The sequence below is a fragment of the Eulemur rufifrons genome, chromosome 19 (assembly GCF_041146395.1).
Source record: "Eulemur rufifrons isolate Redbay chromosome 19, OSU_ERuf_1, whole genome shotgun sequence".
NCBI classification, from domain to species: domain Eukaryota; kingdom Metazoa; phylum Chordata; class Mammalia; order Primates; family Lemuridae; genus Eulemur; species Eulemur rufifrons.
Window position 1 is genome coordinate 96,772,446 of NC_091001.1, and position 19,874 is coordinate 96,792,319.

The 19,874-nt window shown below is 57.8% G+C and overlaps 1 protein-coding gene across 1 annotated transcript in view; it reads left to right on the forward strand.

The window, feature by feature from the left end:
• The first annotated feature begins 303 nt into the window (after positions 1 to 303).
• Positions 304 to 19,874, forward strand: part of DNMT3A (DNA methyltransferase 3 alpha) — a 101,177-nt gene continuing 81,606 nt past the window's right edge. Inside the window, exon 1 of the mRNA XM_069495020.1 lies at positions 304 to 464. The gene's annotated coding sequence lies outside the window, so the exon portion shown is untranslated. The remainder of the gene's footprint in view (positions 465 to 19,874) is intronic.

A 19,874-nucleotide genomic window follows, 5' to 3' on the forward strand; every position in this document is an offset into this window, starting at 1 on the left:
GGAAGAGACCTTCAATGTCATTTAGTTCAACCTCCCACCCCATGAAATCTTCATCTTCCAGTGTCCAACTGAGGGCACCCAACTCTACTTGGACACCTCAAGGTACGGGGAGCTCACTCCCTTCAAGGCGGCATTTCTCATAGAGGTTCTGGAGCCTCCGGGACGGCCAGGAGGAGCCTGGCGCTCCGACCTTGGCCCTGTTGAGCCGGCTGGTCTCCACTCCGCGGCGGCACCTGGCTGGGGGTTGCGGCGCGGCTGTGCCGGCGCTGCTGTCCCCAGCCCCAGTGCTGAGGCAGGCAGAGTGCAGTGGACTCTGGTGGAGGTCGGGAGAACTGCAGGGCGAAGGCCGCCGGGGGCTCCGCGGGCTGCGGGGGGAGGCACTTGACACCGGCCAGGGGAGAGGAGGGGCCGCTGTCCCTGCGGCCAGTGCTGGATGCGGGGACCCAGCGCGGAGGCAGCGCCAGGTAGCGGGGCGCCCCGCGAGGGAGGGCTGCAACAAGGCCCCGGGTTCGGCTCGGACCCGAGGGGCCGGAGTGGCCGGGAGCGCGGCCGAGGCGAGGTGCCCGGGCCCGGCGCACGGTCGGGGCGCTGCGGGGTCTGGCCCTCCGTCTCGCAGCGTGCGGAGACCCCCGGCGGGGCCGCAGGGGCCGGGAAGTCGGGCCGAGGGCGCTAGGACCGGCCGCGCGTCCAGGCCGCTCCCGCCGCGGCGCCCCGGGGCCCCCCAGTCGGCGCTGCCTCCCGGGCCGGCTCCGCAGCGCCGGGGCCCGGGCCAGCGCGGCCGCGGGGGGCGAGCGGCGGGCGGAGGCCTGGGCCCGCGGGCGGCCGGAGGGAGGGAAGGAGGAAGGCGGAGAGAAGGGGTGGGAGGGGGGGACCCGGCGGAGGAGGCGGAGAGAGGGAGCGCGACAGCGAGCGGAGGGAGGGAGCGAGCGAGCGAAGCAGGCAGGCGGGCCGGGAGGGAGGGAGGGCGCGCGGGCGGCGGCGGCGGCGGCGAGAGCAGAGGACGAGCCGGGACGCGGCGCCGCGGCACCAGGGCGCGCAGCCGGGCCGGCCCGACCCGACCGGCCACACGGTAATGAGCGCCGCTGCTGGCGGCCCGGGAGGCCGGCCCGGAGGCGGGCGGGGAGGAGAGGAGGCTGGGCGGGGGGCACCGCGGCGGGCAGTACCCGGCTCGGGGCACGCTCCTGGACCCCTGCAACTCGGCGCCGGGCGCCTGCGGGGCCAGGGCAGCGGGCGGGGACGGCGGGCCGGGCTGGCCGGGGCGGCACGGGGGATTTGAGGGTTTGTTTATGTCCCCGCGGGCTCGGCAGGCGCCCCCTCCCGTCCCGCCCGCTCTCGGCGCGGACCCCCCTCCCCGCCCCCGCCCGGCTCCGGGCTCAAGTTCAAGTCTATACAATGCCGCGGGGGGCCCCCTCCACCGCCGGCCTGAGCCGCGGTGCCCGGCTCAGCGCTGCCGCAGGGGCCCGGGCCTGGCCGCCCCCGCCTTCCGGGCTCTGCCCCCGCCCCGTGGCCCTGCCTGCGGCCCGCGGCCAGGGCGCTGGAGGGCGCGGACCCCGACCCAGAATAAACGGCCCCCGCCGCGGCCCGCGGGGAGCGGGGGAGGGGGGCGGGGGCCGGGCCCCGCGCAGGCTCCGCGGCGGCGGCAGAAAATGGCAGCCTGGCACGACCCGGCCCCCCGCCCCTCCCCCCGGCTCCCGGCCCTCCTCGGCCCCGCGGGGCGGGGGACCCGGGAGGCCCCCGGGGGCGGGCCGAGGGGTGATCGTGGGGCCGGGCCGGGGAGCGCTGCGCAGCGATCCTCCTCCGGCCACCTGTGGCTGGGGGTGCGGGGCGCCAGCGGATCTGGGAGGGGCGGCGGGGCTGGGAGAGTGCCCATTTGGGGGGGCACACCTCCTCGCAGAGGACCAGGCGGCCGGGGGGGGGGGGGTCGTCGTGCCTGGCTCCTCCCTGTCCCCTCCGCGGGCCGTGGGAGCCGGGGCGGCAGTGGTGGCTGCGCCGCAATGTGGGGGCGGGGCGGGGGCGGGCTAGGATACCGTCCCCGGGCCGCGGGGGCCGGAAAACGCGGGGGTGGGAGAAGCGGGACCGGAGTTGGGAGCGGCGCGGGTGGGGACGCCCGGGGTCGCCCCCTGCAGCAGCCCCCCCCCACGCACACTCCCACGCACGCGGACACACTCACGCACACGCACCCCCGCCGGCCCGGTGCAGACGTGTCCTTGAAAGCTTCGCATCTGCACAGTGAAGGACGAGGCCTCGCCGAGGCTGAGGATCGGGGTCTTCGTCCCCACGTCCCAACACCCTGGGAGACCCCGAGCTTCGGAGCCGCAGGCGGCCGCGGTCCGTGTCCCGCCCTCACCCCAGCTCCCCTCCCCCAGGCCGCCCTGCCCTCCCTCCCCTTCGGCGCGGACCGAGCTGGCGCGGGTCCAGGGGCCCGCCCCCGGCCTCCCCCAGCCCCTCTTCGCTGGGGCCCGCGGCCCGCGGCCCTCGGCCTGCCAAACTACGTTTCGCTTTCCTGGAGCCTCCCTTCTTGGGGGCACCCTCTCCCTTCCCTCCCCCCCTGCTGTTTTTCCCCCTCTCTATTCCCTCCGTCCTTCCAACCTCTCTCTCTGCTGCAAGGCCCGTTGAGGTGTTGGCGACCTGGGTAGAGAGTGGGGGCCCGCTGGTTCTCGGGGGCTCTCTCCCCTGCCTCCTGAAGGGAGCCCCCTGTGGCTGCACCTTGACCCAAGATGGCGTCTTGCACCCAGCTGGGCAGCTGTGGCCTTCGGCAGGCGGGGGCAGAGGAAGGGCTGGGGCCCCTGAGCCGCACAACTCCCCCCTCTTAAACCAGCCTTCGGGAGAAGCGCCCTCTGCCCTGTGACCCAGGTTGGCCCTCACTGCTGTGCCCAGAGACTGCCATCAGCATCCCTGGGGGACTGTGCAGTCTTCATGTTTCACCCCGGGCTGCCAGCGGCTGAACCGCCTCTTGGGCGGGCAAGCTGCGAAGGGATCCTGGGATCAGGTGCTGCTCCAGTATGCCTCCTCCCTCCCAGGCAGATGTGACAGCTGCAGCCAGGGGAGCTGTTCTCCTTGCGTGTTGCTGGGGTGTTAGGACGGGCCTGTGGGATTTGGGGAACCTAGCTGTCAGTGGAGTGGACCCTCTTTGGGCTGTCCCCTTTGCTGGCCGGGGCCATCTCCTGGTACTTTTCTGAGCTGCCTATCTTTGGAGAGTTGAGTTGTAAGGAGTTCCTGCTGGGTTTCTGGGGCAAGATGGTGCCCCCATCTGCCTCCAGGTTCCACCAAGGCCCTGGTTGGGCTTTGTGACAGGCGACTCTGTCAAAGTGTGTGTGCATGTGTGTACGTGTGCCCCATCCATGCAGAGACCCAGGCCAACTTGTGCAGCGGCTCTGGCACCTGCCTGCCTCGCCTCCTGGGCCCCCCTCCTGCCCTGAGCCCTGGCACCCTCTCCAGCCTCTAGCTGGGCTCCTTGGTGCTTGTCTGCAGCTTCCCATCAAATAAGCAGCTCCTAGTCCAGGCTGACCACGGCTGTTCTTGTTACCCAACCTGGGCACCAGTGCCTTCAGCAGGAGACTGACCCCAGGAAAGGTGAATTCCTTCTAGACTCAAGGAATGACTGATCCACAGTGAAAGGGCTGCCCTCCCAAGGCTGGAGATGCCTAGGAGAGGACGCCAGTGGCCATCTGTCAGGGTGTCTGCGGACAGGATTCCTCTGTGGGGTGGGGGTTGGACTAGAGCCGGAAGGTCCATTCCAACTTTAACATTCTATGGCTCTGATTCCGGTGGTGGAATTTCAGACCCGGGGATGGGGGCAGGGTGGTCCGTTTTTCACCACACAAGGGTAATCAGGGCAGGCTTCTAAGGAGAGGAGGTATGAGCGAGAGCAGGGCCTCCCAGGGGGGTGGTCCTTGGACTGAAGAGGTGGTATGAGAGGTGGGGGGGGGCCTTGCAGGAGACAGGCTGGTCGGGTCTGACTCTGAAGAGGGCGTGAAAGTACAGCCTCCATTAAGCCTTCCCACGTGCATGTAGGTTTATGTATAAATCTGTGTGTGCGGATAATTTCTGAGGTTTCTGTGTCCAGTTCACAGTAAGCCCCTCAGTCCCTTATGGATATTTTACTGTCACTTTCGCGCCCATCTCTGCCAATTATCCTCTCAAAAAGCCAGCAACGAAGACAGGACAAGCCCTAAAATCCTTGTCTAGGGTCACCAGCGGAAGTGGAGCCAGGCCTGCACTCCAGGGAACTCAGACGGCCCCACGCTACGGCTCTTTCCTTGGCTCCTGCCGTCTGCCGTGTGCCAGTCTACCCAGAAAACAGGGACTTTGCCTTGGCTCCCTTGAGTCCCTGCTGGATACCCCGAGAGGCCTCCACGGGTGTCTGCTGAATGAGGGAAGCTCACGCACCGCCCTGCCCTCTCCCTAGAGGCAGCTTCGGTGGCTGGACTCCGTGCTGCTTGCTGCTGCTCTCCCAGTGCCTGCTGCCTACTTGGGGGCCAGTCCTTAGGCTCAAACCTCCCTGAGACCCAGGGTCTCTGCCAGCAAGAGGCCAGACCCCCCTGAGGCTTCTTTTTTTGGGAACCAGGTAGGAAGGGGACTCTGAGAGTAGCCTTGCCAGTTCTCTAATGGATGAGTTAAAAACACGTCACCCCCTTGCCATCCTTGGGCCTGAAATGTCACCATTAGAATCCAAGCCTTAGAATTTCAGGCTGAAAGAGGACTTTAAGCTCTGAGCGTACTTGGAACTGGGTAGGGGGCTATGTGGGAGGGGCAGGCCCAGTTCTTCCCTAAGTTGGCTGTGCTGCCCAGAGCCTGAGACCTGAAGGGCCAGTTGTGTGCGTGTCACATGCCGTTCTCCCTTGGCACTTTGTGCTGCTTCCAGTTTGCTTACCTGTTGTCCCCAAAGGGGTGCCCACATTCCCCCACCTCATGCCCCACTGAGAGCTGAGTGTGTCTCTGGCCTCTAGCAGTTAGGGCAGGGCGCAGGCCTGGGGGAACTGCTGCTACCTGCATTTTTGTATTAGTGGATACCAGAGCCCAGCAGGACCTCGCCTGCCTCTCTGAGGCTGGGTTTCTGTTGCTCTGAGCAGGGCGTTAATAGTAAACTAAAGGGGCCAGAGATTCCTTTCCACCTAAATTTTGAGGACTCATTTTTAGTCATTTCTGTCTTTGAATATTTTCCCCTAAAAACGTGACCAAATCTGAGATCCATGAAGTGTCAACCTGAGATTTGTATCTGTGTCCGAGCCGGCCTCCACTCGGCGGTGTGGGCAAGATGGGCTTCGGTGCACGTGTGTCTGAGCGTATTTGCGTGTGCATGTGGTGTACGTGCAGCCACCTTGTGTGAATAGGTAGGACTCGCGTCAACATGAGCCGGTTTCAAGGCAGTGTGAGGACTCAGAAGGAGCTGCGTTGTGACACTACCCAGCTGCAGGATCTTGGGCAACTAACTTAATTTCTTTGGGCCTCAGTTTCCTCGCCTGTGACACTGGAGTAAGAGTAGAGTCTGCCTTGCAGGCTGCTGTGAGGGTGGAATGAGCTGATGTGCGTTACTTTCTTAGAGCGGAAGCGCTCTGCGAGCGTCTCTGCCGTCTGGGCGGCTCACGTGGACTGGCGCTGCAGCAAGTGCTCGGGGAAGCCTTGTCCACCCGCCTGTCTCTCCTGCAGAATCTTGGTCAGATGAGGGAAGTGCTGCTTCTGATTCAAAATCTCTGGAGGTGGGAGGCTCCTCAGCGCCACTTAGCAATCTGTTCTGGAGTTTAACGCGGCGCGTTGTCAACAGGTTGTTTGTGCATCTTCCTCAAATCCTCCCGCTGTAGTTTCAGCTCCTTTTGCTCATTCTCTGGAGTGTGGCATTTCCCCGCCATGTTTGCTTCCATTTTCCAGAGAGTTGCTGAGCATTTCCCGTGAGCAAGGCCCCGTGCTGGCTTTGAGGGCAGAGTGAGACCAGGGTTGAAGGGAGGGAGAAACAAAGTGCTCAAAGGAGAGAGAGGTCACAGCCAGCTGAGGGATCAGGAAGGCTTCCTGGAGGAGATGGCACTTGAGGGGGCCTCAGAGTGCAGAAATGGGGCTTCCAGGCTGAGGGGAGGAAACCAGCTGCTCGGAAGGGCCTCGTCTGGGACAGCTGTGGAGCCCAGGAGGCGACTGGGGCCTGGGTTGTGCTGGTGGCCAGGCAGAGGCCCCGCGAGGGCTTGGGGAGAGGGTCTCCATGCTCCACTTGCTCCCGTAAGGCCCAGGGAGAATCACTCCGGACTGCCCTGACTGTGGTGGCTGTTGGGGGCTGAGGCAGAAGGACATAAGAGGGGAGGGAGGCGGCCAAACAGGCTCATTTGGTATAGGATCTTGATTCTTCATATGCTGTAGACTAGAGCTTACGAGCTCAGACCTGGAGCTCAGACCTGGAGACGAACAGAGCAGGATTTAAATTACACCAACCCCAGGGGGTTGTGGCGATTAAGGGGGATGCCAGGGTAAGGTCTGGTCTCCATGCCAGTGGCGGCAATCATGGTGTGGATGGGGGGTGGGAGGGGTCCGTCTTCTGGACTCCCAGAGGTCTCCATGTCCCCCCTTGCCTACCCCCTGGTGGAGGCACCCCAGCATTTAGAACATTCCCGCAAGGGACTGCCAGCGCAAGGGAAATGGGGGCAGAACTGCAGGTTCCTGCCTCTGTGGCCCCGACTCCACCCTCCCTCCCCTACACTCGGCAGAACCCAGAAACAAGCTGCCAACTCAGAGGGGAGGTGCCCTGGCAGGCGGCCTGGTGCCCCCAAGTATGGGTCAGGTGCCTGGCAGCCCCCAGCAAGGACAGCCAATGGACAGGGCCCACCAGGCCAAATCTTTCTTGCTAATCACATCATAGGCCACCCGCCTGTCTGGATGACAGTGACAGTACGTGGGGGGGGGGGGGAGGTACGGATGCCTGGGGCTTTCCTAGCCAAATCCCAGCGTGGACTGGATTTTTTTTTTTTTTTTCCAGCATAGCTCTGCATTGCCCACTCCTGTCCTGCTGTGGTCCTCCGGCCCCTGGCTTCCCAGCCTTATTAGATATATGACCAGGTTCCTATATTCTCTTTCCTGCGGTCACGGCCATGCTCACCATCATCCCTGTTGATCTTCCCACTCTGCTTCTGTTTCAAATGTCAAGGTCATTTTTAAAATTCTGAGCCAGTGATTAGCTGCCCCATCTGGGTGCACAGAGGGGCGAAGGGCCATCCCTTATAGGCAGTAACGGGAGAGCTGCACCTTGGGCTCTGGCTCCCAGTCTGGTGCTCATCTTGCTATACGAATGGCATGGGGGTTGCAGAAGATGTTCTAGACCTAATAGATCAGCTAGGTCACGGGTTCCAGCGATCCCTACTTGAAAAGGTAAAAAGATGCTTAGAGAGGAGATTACGTGGGGTTAGATTTGTGGCTTTCTAAGCTGTTGGTTGAATGTGGGCTGTGTCATGGGGCATGCCTGGGAGGCAGGGGGCCCTTGGAGTGTGCCTCCCCCTTGGTCCTCCAGAGGACCCTGGGAGGCACAGCGAGCGTGCCCCGGCCCATGCCAGGCCAGTGGGATCCTTATACCCCAGCAAACAGAACCTGTTTGGGAGGAGGCTTCTGGAAGTCCTGTGTGATTAATTTTATAGATTCTGAAAGGATAAATAAATTTATAGGTAAAGGAGAATCTAGATTTCCTAAAAGCCTTTGAAATGATGTAGAGTGCACGTCTGTGCTGATGTGTTAGATGTCCAATAGGTAATATTGTGTTACCCCCCAAAATGTGCATAATGTAATCTCATTTTTGTAAAATTCTTTAAAATATATACAAATATACACATTTGTGGGCTTGCACATGCATGGAAAAAGTCATTCTGGAAGGATATGCACCAACCTGTCAACAAAGATTTTTGTCTTTTTATTTTATACTCTTTTGTACTCTTTGAAAAAATGTAAGTGGATGTGTGTTACTTTCTTAATGACAACAACAAAAATAAAACCACACCTTTTTAAAGCTTGTGGATAAGAATATGAAAAAAATTAAGACACCTTAAAGCTGAGGGATGGACTATTTATTGTAATGGATAAGAAACTGGCTTAGAGACTGACAGCAAAGGGTAAGGTTACTCGGGTACTTGTCTTTTCTGGAACGGTTGCAGAGAGAAGTATTGCAGACACAGGTCTATGAGCAAAGCCCTGGGCTGGTAGTGATTTGGGTGAGAGCAGCAAATAAGCTAGCTTTATAGGCAGGTGACTTGAAACTCAGTTCTGACCCAGGATGGAAAACAAATCACTGAGCATCTTCCCAAAAAGCATCAGTCAGGTGGACTGTAGTGGCCCAAGTGGTTCCCCAGAAACTGGAGGTATAACTGGGGCCCAACCTGGGCATGGCAAGAGCACCTTGGGAAGCCACACTCAAGGAAGACAAAGGCCCCAGCAGGGGTGGAAGGGATGCCTGGGGACCTTGTCTGGCATGTGGGCTCACGTTGTGTCCAACTCTGATCTAGGGCCCCTGTGCAGGTGGTGGTGACCGTGGTGAGGGGGTGGGGAGGTGAGGAAGGGGCAGATACAAATTCCTCTGCCTGCAGTCATTTTGCTACCCTAGGAAGCTCAGGGCTGGTTGCTTGGCAACAGCGCCCCCCTCCCCGTTCCACGTTTCCCTCCCCACCCCAGCCCATGGGTGCCTCTTGGAGAGTCCTTTGCCCCTTGAAGCTACCCCTGTTAAACACAATATGAGAAAGCACAAATGCACTTCTTTGGCCCTGTTCCCTGGAATAAGGCAGGAAGAGATATGAAGGGACCTGCAACATGGAGGCCAGCACACAGTGGACTGGCTGGGGACCGGCTCCCTCGTCCCAGGCTGGTGGGGGACAGCTGTGTGGGGCAATGAAGGGACTTGGGTATCGGGCGGACCTGGATTAGCGTCTCGGCCCTCCTAGTGCTTAGTTGCTGCTGGCCCTAAACAGCTTCGAGCTGCAGATCTTCCATCTGCAGATCAGGGGTGAGAGTAGCATCCACATCTCACAGGTGTGGCCTGAAAGAGATGAACTGCTTCATGAAAACAGCCGGCCCTGAGCCTGGCATGTCGTCAGTGCTCAGGAGGTGTGTGCTCCTTTTGTTTACATGGGGGTCATTCCAGGGTGAGGACAACCCCGATGAACCCTCTTACACCGTCAGACCCTACAAATGTTGCCTGGTTGAGAATGACCCCCAGGCCCACAGTGGACTCTGGTCTGGGGCAGGGGCCAGGGGAGTGGCAGGGACAGCGAAAGATGTCTCTGTCCTCCTTAGACTTCACTGTCTGGCCCAGTGCCAACAGGGAGTTTGGCCTTTCTGGGCCTCCGTTTCTTCCTTGGTAAAGCCAGGCTTTGGCTGCACCCTCATTAATCTCTTTAGAGTCCCCTGGGCCCTCTCTACCTCCCTGCCCTCTGGTCTCCTTGGGGCCAGACAGGCAGTGTGGCCTTTCTGCTGGGTTCTGGGCCTGCTGGCAGCCTGGCTCTGCCACACACGGCCTGGAGGCATGGGAGGGTCTAGACCACAGCCCGGCCTGGCAGCTGGCACACAGCGATGGATCCTAATGGTTTTATTACCAGCAACAATGTGGTGCTTGTTGCCATCCACTCACAGGCCGGTGGTTCCCGGCCCAACTGGTGGTGGCCTGAGGGCCCTGCCTGGTACTGAAAGCTCAGCTGGGAAGCCCAGTGGGGCTGGGCAGTCGCCTCTTGAGTTTTCTTCTGTCGACACCCTGCTAGCAGCTTGGAGCTGAGAGCCAGGGCACGGCAGGCAAGATGCTGGCCCCCAAGCTCGCAGGTCTGGCAGCACTCGAGTTTTGTTGCCAGAAGTCCCTTGCTTCAGATCCACACATGATGTTCATCTGTTCATTTAGGAAAGACCTACTGTGTGGTAGCCAGACCAAGCACTGGCTACACAGATAAAGAGGCTGCTAGTCCTCAAGTAGCCTGCAGCTTAGACAGGAATGTGGCGGGGCAGAAGGAGCCCTGGCCAGGTGCACCTGGGGCATGACTGGGGCTCAGGAAAGGAAGCTAAGTCAGGGGGGGGGACGATCCAGATGGGCAGGGGGTCGTTAGCTAGGTGGACAAGGGCACTTTCTGGTCCCATGTGGCTGCGGTATAGGGAATGACGAGGATGAGGCCGGAGGGCTGAGCCAGGCTGGCCATGGAAGGCTGGGGTGTTGTCCATTGATGGGTGTCAGGCTTGGGGTTTATATCTGAGAAAGATCATTCTGGGGCATGGAGGAGGAGAACTTGGGCAGGGGAGGTTGGGGGCAGGGAGCCCGGGCGGGAGGCTGGTACAGACATCCAGGCAGCAGCAGTGTGGGCCTGGAGGAGGCGTGCTCTGCACCCCATTTAGGAAGTAGAGTCGGTGGAACAGCTGGGTGATGGAGGCGCTGAGGGGAGTTGGGGGAGACCCTCCGGTTTCTGGCTCAGCCAACTGTGTGGGTGGAGATGCCACTCAAGGTGGGGGAGCCTGGCAGAGAACTGCTTGTGCTTCCCGCCAGAGGCAGGATTGGAGTTGGGGCTTGAGGGTGGGTAGGATTTCCCCAGGGAGAGCAGGGCTGGGCTTGTAGAAGCAGCTGAGTCCTAAGGCCTGGAGGTGGGGCGCGCAGTGTGATGCATTAGAAAGGCAGTTGCATTTGGGTCCGTAACTGGCAGATTTTTGAGGAAGGGAGTAACTTAACCAGGAGTTCACACCACGTGTATTGGGGATGCTGATGTTTGGAGACCCGAGCCAGGGCTTCTGCATCTCAGTGATTTCCCTAAAAGGTGAGCTGCAAGACCTCAATCCTGTCCCTCTGCTCCTGGCTGCATGGCCTGGGGTGAGTCTCGTGGCCTTCTGAGAATCCATGAGGATTGGAAGTTGACGTGAAGCTGCCTTCCAGCCACTCTCCCTTCAGAGGCAGGTCTGCAGAGATAGTTGGGGACAAGCTGGGGACAGCATTTTTGGTAAGCAACAGAAAGGAAACAAACAACTGTTTCTCTGAACTAGAAATGAGTCTTGCTGTGTGCGTTATGTGAAGTATAGTCTGAAGGCCATTTCCAAAGAATTTCTAGAAAAATGACTCGAGCCATGTCAGCATCATTGAACCCAGGTAGAGGCAAGGGACAGTGTGGCATCATGCTGGGCCACCAGACGTGGCGCTGGACAGACAGTGATCTCACCCTGACTCTGCAACCTCCTTGCTGTGTACCCTTGGGAGATGGCTTAACCTCTCTAAGCCTCCATTTTGCCATCTGCAGAATGGATATAACCTCACAGGCTCGTGGTTTTGTTTGTTTCGAACACTGCTTCTTGCACTAAACCTGGATGTTTTATTTCATTCATCCTTTCAAAGAATCTGCATACAACCAGCCTCGCAGGTGTGTGAGGATTAAAATCCAGCCGTGGCTGTTCAGTCCGTGGCACGGAGAGGGCACACACACTCTCCCCTTCCTTCCCTCTGTCACGTCTGCGCTTCCTCTGGTACTTTGCCTCTCAAGGGGCCTGTTCCCGCCTGTCCCCTCAGTCACTTTGCAGTTCCCAGTTCCTGGGAAGGTCCATTTACCATGTTCTGTTGACTTCCTTGTTCCCAATTCTTTTCCACAAACTTCGGTCCCCCCAGTGTATTTGAAGAGCATCCGCTGAGCTAAATGGGAGTTGTTGGGGGTCAGTTCCTTTTCTCTGTTTAATAAAGGTGAAGGAGTCTATGCCGAGCTGCCTGGGGCTGCGTGGAAAGCAGAGGGCGCGGGGGGCCAGGGCCCTGTGGGACCACGGTTGGGACCTTGCCCTGTGGCTGGCTTAGTGTGCCAGGGGAAAGGGGCGCAGAGCCCTGGTGGGTCTGGGAGGTGACCTCAAGGGTGACGACCTGGACGTGGGCTAGGCTGCCCTGCTCGCAGAGCCAGGCCTCAGGAGACAGCGGGGGTGGAGGGGCCACTTCCTCTGTGAGGGGCACACATGGTGGCCATGGGGCTGTATTCGTGGCCCTGTGACATGCAGCCACACCCGTGGAGAGACTGCCAGAGCATCTCTGCCTCTGGAGGCTCTGGTGGGAAGAGGGCTTCTCAGCAGGGGCTCTTGTGGTGGTGACGCAGGCAAGGCCTGGCAAGAGTCGGGATGTCTCTGCTGGGGGTGGGCACTGCTCTCGATCTGGAAACGAGGACATGGGGAAAGCCGTGTTTCTCTGGTTTGTACATACCTGCGCAAGTGCCCGAGCCCAGGACGGCCCTCTGGCAGCAGGCATGTATGAACTCAGGGCATGATGGTGTAATCAAATGAAACGTACAGCATAATTAATCTGGCATAGCCTTAATGATATGCATAATTGTGCTGCATGGTAATTAGGTGTAAATGGTAAGCAGTTCACATAAATGTTTTTGTAATTGGTATTAATTTTGCGGAGGCAAACCAAGTTTATGCGGTTTTTCTCTTCTTGCTCTGTTAGTTTTCTAGTACAGGCAATTCCCAGCTTTTGGAGGAATTCTCTTGCAAATGTTTGTTTATGGGGCAGTGTTTTGTGTGTTCTCTCAGAACAATGTTATGAATGGTTATGAGGTTCCCAAGCTGGTTTCCAAATGCCTCTTTGGCCCATACAGTAGGTGAAATGTGCCACACGTGTGCCTGTTGGGGAGGCCTGCCCGGGGTCCTCCTGCTCCAGGTGCCCCGAGCCTGGAGCGCAAGGGGTGTGCACGTGCCTGTGCCCGGGTCTGTCTCCGTGTGTGCGCTTTTGTCTGTGTGTCTGGGTCTCTTCGTGTGTCTCTGTGTCTGTGTGTGTGCGCTCATGTGTCTGTTTCTGTCTCTGTGTGTCTGTGCATGCTCCTCTGTGTCTGCGAGTGCCTGTCTCTGTGCGTGTGCGTGCATCTGTGTCTGTGTGTTTGTGTCCATGTGTGTGTCTGCATGTGCCTGTCTCTGTGCGTGTGTGCATCTGTGTCTGTGTGTTTGTGTCCATGTGTGTGTCTGCATGTGCCTGTCTCTGTGCGTGTGTGTCCATGGGTGTCTGTGTGTCTGCGTGTCTCTGTGCATGTGCGTGTATCTGTGTCTGTGTGTTTGTGTCCGTGTGTGTCTGAGTATGCCTGTCTCTGTGTATGTGTGTGCATCTGTGTCTGTGTGTTTGTGTCCATGTGTGTGTCTGCATGTGCCTGTCTCTGTGCGTGTGTGTCCATGGGTGTCTGTGTGTCTGCGTGTCTCTGTGCGTGTGCGTGCATCTGTGTCTGTGTGTTTGTGTCCGTGTGTGTCTGAGTATGCCTGTCTCTGTGCATGTGTGTGCATCTGTGTCTGTGTGTTTGTGTCCATGTGTATGTCTGCATGTGCCTGTCTCTGTGCGTGTGTGCATCTGTGTCTGTGTGTTTGTGTCCGTGTGTGTCTGTGTGTCTGCATGTGCCTGTCTCTGTGCGTGTGTGTCCATGGGTGTCTGTGTGTCTGCGTGTCTCTGTGCATGTGCGTGTATCTGTGTCTGTGTGTTTGTGTCCATGTGTGTGTCTGCGTGTGCCTGTGTGTCTCTGTGCGTGTGCGTGCATCTGTGTCTGTGTGTTTGTGTCCGTGTGTGTCTGTATCTGTCTCTATGCATGTAGCTGCCAGAGCCTCCACAGAGGCAGGGTGAAAGCCTCTGGTAGAGAATTAGCCATTCCAGTGGCGAGGGGCCTTGGCTGGGTGTCGGAGGGAGACTAAGGACATTAGCTGGGAGAGGGACGCTGGCACAGCAGCCATTCCTGGGAGTGGGCACAAGCCAGAATCTAGGTTTCCTAAGACACATTACTGGCCTTTCATCCTGATGAATCACATAATAGTGTTTCAAATTAACATTTATTGATTGCCTACCCTGCGCCAGGCACTATGCTAAACACTCCACTCAGATTCTGTCTCATAAATCTTAAATAGACTTGTGAGATAGTGACTCTTATTCACCCCATTTTACAGCTTGAGAAACTGAGGCCCATGTCTCTGAGTGACAGCACCAGGGCTTCAGGTGGGGCCTGGCCGAGCAATTTGAGGACTGCTGGGAGCAGGGACCTGGGGCTCTGGGACATGCAGCTTGGAAGTCTGGGCTCTCCCCCTCCCCTCCTCCACCCCCATCCATGGTTTGGTTTTGGTTGGGGCCACAGTGAGGAAAAAACAGAGCAGGGGCCTATGGGAAGTTCCAATAGCAGCCAGCTCCTTCCACTTTAGTGGGTGGGGAGGGTGCTGAGCTCCAACAACAGCTCCCAGGCCCTGAAGACCCTTTGGGGGACCTCCTAGTGTTGACCTGGGAGGGGGTCAGCTGAGTGGTCAGTTGGTGTCACTCAGTCCAGGAAGTGGGGGTGGGGGATGCATGTCCGCAGGTGGTGTGGGGAGAGGGTGGTCACAGGTAAGCCAGGGACTCAGCCTCCCAGAGCCTGGAGGGGGGCATCCCCCAGTTTTCTGTGGTTCACTGCTACTTTAGACCCCCACCCGCTTTACTGTGGGGATGCGGGGCAGGTGGGCCTGCAGACCCCACGGCAGGTGTGTGTTGTGGCCTGGGAATGGTGGATCAGGAACTTTGGAGCTCCCGCAGATGGCTTTGCCACGGGCACAGTGCCTTTGGGGGTTCTGCCAAGCAACCCCTAGAATGGGGATTGGGGGGGGTCACTCTAGGCATCGCAGCACTGTGCTGGGGATGTTGCAGCTGCCTGGGAGTGACTTCACACAGTCCTCTCTGCCTCAGGGGTCACCCGGAATGGGGTGGGGGCGGGGGAAGGCGCTGACTGTGGGCTGGGGGCAGCAAGGTCCAGGACATGAACTCTGACCTCATCTGTTTGGGAAAACAGACACACCCGTGCATACCTGGCACACTAAATGACCACCCAGCTGAAGCTGACTGAAGACCCCTGGGTGGGTGGGCGAGGAGAAGGGGGGAGGAGGGAGTGATGTTGGACTGAGGGATGGTGGAGAGGGAGGGAGCTGGGGGGGCCTTCTGGGAGGGGCCTCCCTCTTGGAGGGGAGCATTGTGTGAGCACAGACACAGGGTGAGAGCAGGGACGTCGGGGAGGCTGCGACTGGGCCTGGAATGATGGGGTCAGCTGGGAGAGGTGGGAGGCGAGGCCAGAGAGGCAGGCGAAGGCCACGCTGCAGCCAGCTGTTGGGGTAAGAGCAGCCCAGGGTGTAGATTTTACCTTGTGTGAAAATCATTGGCATCACAGGGGTATTTTAAACAGCTTTTAGGATATTAATATAATTCACATTCCATATAATTCACCCACGTAAGTGTACAATTTGATGGTTTTTAGAACATTCACAGAATTGTGCAGCCCTCACTACAATCGGTCTTTACACACTGCCAGCAGGCATCATAGGTTTGGGTAGGGGAGGCCGTGTGCGGACAGTCCTTGCCGAGAGGCTGGGGTGGCAGGTGGAGACGCAGAGGTAGGGAGACCCGCTGCACGGCGACCACCAGGTCGCTGCGCCTGTGGTGCACAGGGCCTGGGGGAGGAGGACATGGGGCAGCCCGAGGACCAGGTGCCTGCGGACGGGGCACTCGGGATGGTGGGGCCTGAGTTCTCTCCGGGGTTTGGGCTTGGGCAGCTGAGGGGAGAGCAGTGTTCTCTCCACATAGAGAGAAACCAGGAGTTCGAGCAGGCTCTGAAGGGAACGTGTCCTAGAAGAGTTCTGGAAGAGCAGGATTTTAAGTGATGGCAAGTTATCCGGATAGAGATATCTAGAAAATAAATACGGACGGAGCCCTTGGAGGTGGGAGGTCTGCATTAATTTAAGCCCAGGTGGCTTAGAGGAGGAGAATTTATCGAGAAGGCAGAGCGTGACCTTGAGGAGCACCCACTGTGCAGAAGTGGGAGCAAGACTCGAAGCCAGCCCAGGACACGCAGCTGCAGAGCCCGAGGGCGGGAGGGCCCGGAGCAGGGAGCCAGGTGGACTCACGGTGGGGAGACAGGGCCAGAGAACACACCTGCTTTCGAGCTCCAGAAGCAGGGGTCTCTTGTCCCCCAGGGCCTGGATTGGCGGTGGCGGTTGATGAACGGCTGCTGGGTGAGTGCTGGAAGCAGGGGGTGCTTAGCGGGCGAGGGTGCCCCCCTGAGCTCAAAGACCTCGAGGGGGGAAAAAGGCCCTTTGAAGCCGTGGGTAACTGTATCAGTCAGGGTCCATTCAGGAGACAGAAACTAGGAGGTGACTTGTAAGGTTTAATATAAAGAATTATTAACTGTAACAGGTGATGGAATAATGAGGCGTTGGCTAGTAAGAAGTAGAAAGAACTGGAAAGAATACAGAACTAGCGGACATGAGAACAGCCACTACTCGGGTTGCCACAGAGCACCCAAGTAAGAGGCCCCCCAGGGCCCAGACCTTGATGGAGAGGGTGTGGCCATGGCTCCCTGGATGGCACAGAAGTGACTGGAGTGCCATGCTGGCAGAACTTGCTGGAAATCGGCCTCTGGAACTTACTGGAAGTCCATCCGTTTGTGTCCCAAGGAAAGCTGTTCGTGGGGAGGTGTCTTGCTGGAGACACTGCTCCTAACTCCGCCAGGGGGGTGCTGGGTGGAGGTCCTGGCTGTTGGGTGCTGCTGACTGTCGCGCGTTGGAGAAGCTGTTTGCATCGCAGGAGCCTGGCGCTCCCGGGCTATGTGAATAACTTCTCAAATTCACTCACAATCCCACTGAATATTCTGTTACCCAAAGACCAAATTACAGCGTTAACTGCCAACAACTTGTATAGGCAACAGTGGGAAGAAAGAAAAAAAGAAGAAAGTAGTTACCATATATGTAAATAAACACGCACGTATATATCAAGTAAATAGAAATATGCGAAGCAACTACAGTCGTTTCTGCAGTTGTCCTCAATGCAGAAAGTTTGTGCTCTGGGTTCCCTATCCCGTTACCAGTCCTGTACATCCTCTGCACTCAGCCAAGCCTCGGCAGGTCATACTTCCTTTACTTGGTGTGGTGACCCAAACCTTCATTCCCAGAGGATCTGAATCTTTGGTTATCCTGCTTTTTGCTGTTACTGTTACTGTAATTTTCCATTAACACTTCCTTTTGGGCATGGAAGTTCTAAGAGATGCCCAGGAAAATCCCTTGGGCTCCAGACCGAGTCTTGCTTGGCGCTGTTGTATATCAGCAATCCAGTTTCTCCTTAGTAACTGGGATCAGTCCTTCCTGCTTGGTAACTTGGTAACTTGGTAACTAGGATTGGTCTCTCTAGACAGTGGAATAATTCCGTTTTTTGACTATTCAGTGGCATAAGGGGTTCAAAGAGTCAGGCGACGTGGGTGTCTTATCTTCCAGTGGAACCATTGTGGTGGAAGCTCTCCCTTTGGGGATTAAGACATTCAGTGCCCCCATAGGGTTCAGAGAAATGGGGTGGGGGACACAGGGGCCTAAGGGGAGAGTAAGTGGAGAGACTCTGGAGCTGGCAGGGGTGGCCCATTCTTAAGGAAAGGTTGGAAAAGTAGAGAAACACAGGTGTGGCCCCTGGGCCACCTCCGCCAGGGAGGATGGAGTCAGACCCATGCTGGTGGCTGCCAGAGCACCTGACAGGGACCACCTGGGGTTTGAGCCTGGCCACCCCATCCCCCTGACTTCCAGGCCGTGGGAAGTCCATGTGACTGCCATAGCACATGTGACCCCAGACAGGGCTTCTCCTGGCTCACAGCGCTTGCAAATGGCGCTCCTTTATGGAAGTCTGTGTTGGCTCATTTTGGCTCCTGAGAACAACTTCAGCTCCTTAACAGCATCTATTTTGGGTATAAACCTTTTCCCCCTCCTTTGGGGGCTGTGTCATGGTAACCATTAGTGTGAGCAGTGGAGTCTGACGCAGACTCATCTCTGCCCATGTGGCGGCCACAGTGGCAGCAGGTTTGGTGTGAACGTAAGTGCTCACACTGGTGGTGCCAGTGCTGGTGGCTCCATGGCCTCGAGGGTGGTGTGAGAGCCCCACGTCATCGTATTGTGACCAGAGCCAGACAGGCGGGCTTTGCAGTGGGAATAGGATGGCAGGACTGCTGGCCTGTCACCGGCTGGTGGTTTGAGTGCAAGCGATGTTTCTGAAAGTCACAACAATGGAAGGGTGATGGGCATCTACTCGAAAATGGCACTGAGACCTCCCTCCCTCCCCCTCCTCCTTATCCAGCCCAGTCTTGTGACCAAGAGAGGCAGTGGCAGGAGGGGAAGAGGTGGCAGATAGACATCTCCGTCTAAGCGGCCTGCTCCAGGCTGGGAGCTTATCACCCTGGCAGGTGATTGGTGGGTGGCTGCTCTTCCGCCTTATGTCACCCCCTGGACTCATTTGCACCTCCTCCTAAGATCAACTAGGAAACCAGCCATGAGGCTGTGGACTGGGATCACCCCAGGGGCACAGACTGGCTCTGGGATCAGGTTTAGCATACGAAGTGCATGGACCTGGTTCGTAATCCTGCCCGGGAACCTCCTGGCTGTGGTACCTTGGAGAGGTACTAAACCTCTCTAAGCCTCAGTTTCTTGTATAAAATCGGGATGACCACAGAACCTACCCCAGAGGGTTGTTACGAAGATTGAATGGAATAATGCATGTCCCTCAGCACGGTGCCTGGCGTGCGGCAGGTGCTCAGCAAACAGGTGAATGAATGACTAAGTGAGTGACTCCTGCATCGGGCTGGGCGTTGAATACTGTGATTAGAAGGTTCCCTGCCCCCACGACAGACAGGCCTGACCAAGAAAGGGACACTCAGTGGAAACTGCGTTTTCTGACCAATCCACACCCAGAGTTAACATATGTGCAGCTGTCACATGCTGCTGGGGAGAGAACATGACAGAGTGGAAAACTGTAGGCTTCTGGGTGGGACAGACCTGGATTGTGTCTGGTTCCAGCACTCACTGCGTGACCTTGGGCAGTTTTGTTAACCTCTCCATACCTCGTTTTTCTCGTCTGGAAAATGGGGATAAAAATAGTACCCACTTCAAAGGGTTGGGGTGAGGTGTGAGGATTAACGAGATGTTGACATTGTAAAGCTCCACTCACAGGGCCAGGCACGCCGTGGGAGCTTAATAAATACAAGCTCCTGCTTGAGCGCAGGCCGCTTTCGGGCACTCCAGGGATTTCAAGAAAGGAGAGAAACCTGTGGGCCGGTTGAGTCAGGAACTAATAATCGTTAAGATTTATTGAGTATGTTCTCTGTGCCAGGCACTCCTGTAAGCGCTCTTAATGCATTCCGCCCTCCTCACAGCAGCCTGTGAGTGGATACTGTGATTTCCCCCATTTTACAGCTGAGACAACTGAGGCACCGTTTTGCCTTGTCACACAGCTGGTAAGAAATCAGGCCTCCCAGGGAGGACTTAGGGAGATTAAGATTAGTCTGTGAGTCAGGACTGTGTCACCCGCAAGTCACATTCTCACTCACACCGAAGTAGTGAAAGCTCACGTTACCGGAAGCTCAGGGATGCCCCTGCCTCCAGGTACAGCCAGATCAGGGGCCCAGATGATGACTGCACGGCTTTCTCCCTCTGTCTTCGGGTCTTGGCTCTCGGTTCTCAGGCAAGCTGGCCCCGCATGGTGGAAAGATAGCAGCCAGCGGCCCCTGACTCACATCCGACCTTGTTAGCATCTTTCCATGGCGTCAGTAGAAAAGTTCCAGGGAGGCCTCTGATTGGCTCTGCCTGGTCACATCCTCACTCTGTGACTGGGGTAGGGGATGGGGTCTTCACAGGCACAGCCAAAACCCCATGACGAGGGAGCCCCCCCAGGAGGAAGGGAAGGTATCTCAATACACTGGAACGACCAGAGTCCAGAAATGGTCAGATGGTCCCAGCAATTCAGACGGGGGACCTGAGCGAGGAAGGGGCTCTTAGGGTGAGAAGACTGGGATTGGTTTTGCTGGAGCAAGGATCTAGGTTTGTGGGCAATGACCGGTTTTGTGTTTGAAAGATGGTAATTATCTGCGGGCCCTTGCGAAGGGACCATCTAGTTGGGGCTGGTTGGA